The sequence below is a fragment of the Bison bison genome, unplaced genomic scaffold (genome assembly GCF_000754665.1).
Source record: "Bison bison bison isolate TAMUID 2011002044 unplaced genomic scaffold, Bison_UMD1.0 scf7180017864110, whole genome shotgun sequence".
NCBI classification, from domain to species: domain Eukaryota; kingdom Metazoa; phylum Chordata; class Mammalia; order Artiodactyla; family Bovidae; genus Bison; species Bison bison.
In genome coordinates, this window is record NW_011494682.1 from 809,097 (window position 1) to 811,942 (window position 2,846).

The 2,846-nt window shown below is 41.5% G+C and overlaps 1 protein-coding gene across 1 annotated transcript in view; it reads left to right on the forward strand.

Moving 5' to 3' along the window:
* The window catches only part of ADAMTS3 (ADAM metallopeptidase with thrombospondin type 1 motif, 3), a 283,309-nt gene that overhangs the window by 143,896 nt on the left and 136,567 nt on the right, over positions 1-2,846 (forward strand). The gene's annotated exons all lie outside the window — the stretch shown is intronic.

Genomic DNA, 2,846 nt, shown 5'->3' on the forward strand with positions numbered 1-2,846 from the left:
AAGATGATGCTGTGAAAGTGCGGCACTCAATATGCCAGCAAATTTGGAAAACTCAGCAGTGGCCACAGGCATGGAAAAGGTCAGTTTTCATTCCAATCCCAAACAAAGGCAATGCCAAAGGATATTCAAACTACCATACGATCACACTCATCTCACATGCTAGGAAAGCAATGCTTAAAATTCTCCAAGCTAGGTTTCAACAGTACATGAATGAAGAATTCCAGATGTTCAAGCTGGATTTAGAAAAGGCAGAGGAACCAGAGATCAAATTGCCAACATCTGTTGGATCATAGAAAAAGCAAGGGAATTCCAGACAAACATCTACTTCAGCTTCACTGATGACTAAAGCCTTTCACTCTGTGAATCACAACAAACTAGAAGATTCTTAAAGAGATGGGAATGCCAGAGCACCTTACCCGCCTCCTGAAAAACTTGTATGCAGGTCAAAAAGCAACAGTTAGAACCATATAAGGATCAATGGACTGGTTCTAAATTGGGAAAGGAGTACATCAAGGCTGTATATTGTCACCCTGCTTATTTAACTTATATGCAGAGTTTATCATGCAAAATGCCCAGCTGGGTGAAGCACAAGCTGGAATCAGGTTTGCCAGGAGAACTATCAATAACCTTAGATATGCAGATGACACCATCCTTATGACAGAAAGTGAAGAGGAACTAAAGAGCCTATTGGTTAAAGTGAAAGGGGAGAGTGTAAAAGCTGGCTTAAAATTCAACATTCAAAAAACTAAGATAATGGAATCCGGTCCCTTCACTTCATGGCAAATAGATGGGGAAACAATGGAAACAGTGACAGACTTCATTCTGAGGGGCTCCAAAATCACTGCAGATCATGACTGCTGCCATGAAATTAAAAGATATTTGCTCCTTGCAAGAAAAGCTATGGCAACCATAGACAGCACATTAGAAAGCAGAAACATCATTTTTCCAACAAAGGTCCATTCAGTCAAAGCTGTGGTTTTTCCAGTAGTCATGTATAGATGTGAGAGTTGGACCATATAGAAGGCTGAGCACTGAAGTATTAATTGACGCTTTTGAACTGTGATATTGAAGACTCTGGAGAGTCCCTTGGACTGCAAAGAGATCAAACCAATCAGTCCTGAAAGAATTCAATCCTGAATATTCATTTAAAGGACTGATGCTGAAGCTGAAGCTCCAGTGCTTTGGCCACCTGATGCAAAGAGCGGACTCATTAGAAAAGACCCTGAATCTGGGAAAGATTGAAGGCGGGAGGAGAAGGGGATGACATCATGAGATTGTTGGAAGGCATTACTGACTTAATGGACATGAGTTTGAGCATGCTCTGGGAGATAGTGAAGGACAGGAAAGTCTGGCGTTCTGCAGTCCATGGGATTGCCAAGGGTGGGAAGCTAATGAGTGACGGAACAACAACATTAGTGTATGTGGGACTTGCCTCATGGCTGAGCCATAAAGAATCCGCCTGCCAATGCAGGAGCCGTGGGTTTGATCCCTGGGTTAGGAAGATCCTCTGGAGAGGGAAATGGTAACCCACTCCAGTATTCTTGCCTGGGAAATCCTATGGACAGAGGAGCTTGGCAGTCTACAAAGTCACAAAAAAGTCAGACATGACTTAGAGACTAAAACAACAAAATAACAATTAGTGTATGACCTTTACAGTAGGAATATGAGCTGTAGCTATTTGAATGTAATGTGGACTCAGTACTTAATGAAGAATAAATTTCAGACAAACTATCATTTCTCTTCAACTATAGTAGTGAATAGTGTAGTCCTGGTGTTTTCTAAGAAAATCAAAGATGAAACAGTCATAAAAACACCAGTGAGGTGAAAGGAAGGAACTGAATATCAGATAACCTTGTCATTCAAAAGGATGAAGCTGGAGAAGGAATGAAATATGTAAAATCATGAAATTAGATTAATATGGGCAAAATTTGAGCTAGTTCTTCAAATTAATAAATGTTAGAAATATAGAGTTTCCAATGAAACTGAGGTGAATTAAGGACAGAAGTAACTTTATGTAGGAGTGCTCCATGGAACTCATTCTTCTCATACCATGGTGATATGATGGGAAGATATAAATGGGTTACAAAAATACTTAGCAGCAGTGGACAACAGCCCCACAGTGGGTTACTATGGGAAATCAGAGATTTTTCTTGAATTTATGTCCCTGTACGTTTTTTTAGAGATAAAATGCTAAGTAGAATACATAAATGTGCTTCATCTATAGACCGATGAAATTATATAGATTGTATGATTTTCTTATTCTTACCCTATGTAAAGCTCTTATTTTGCCTTATGTGCGTGTGTGCTAAGTCACTTCAGTAGTGTCAGACTCTTTGTGACCCTATGGACTATAGCCCAACAGGCTCCTGTGCCCATGGGATTTTCCAGGCAAGAATACTGGAGTAGGTTGCCATGCACTCCTTCAGAGATCTTCCCTACCCACGGTTCAGACCACATCTCTTCTGTCTCCTGCATTGGCAGGTGGGTTCTTTACCAGTAGTGCCACCTGGGAAGTCCATTTTACCTTATGTCGGGAAAGAACAAATTAACAAGATGCTGCCAGTCAGGCTGTCTCGCCCCACACTCTCACGCCATCTAGCCCCATGTTCTATGAACAGTGACTTTGCAGTGTTATGTAACGGCTGAGATCACATAGCACTACACATACACCTCACGAGGTACTCACTTGGCCATGGGCTACTTTGTGTAGTATGCCTGTTATGAACTTCACCATGAGAGCCCTGGCTGCTGCTGCATCAGGACTACACTGGAGTGACCCATGGTTAGGTTATATGGGGTTATGTTTTGGCTACATTATGGTTACGTTATGGCTGTTGCTATGGCTG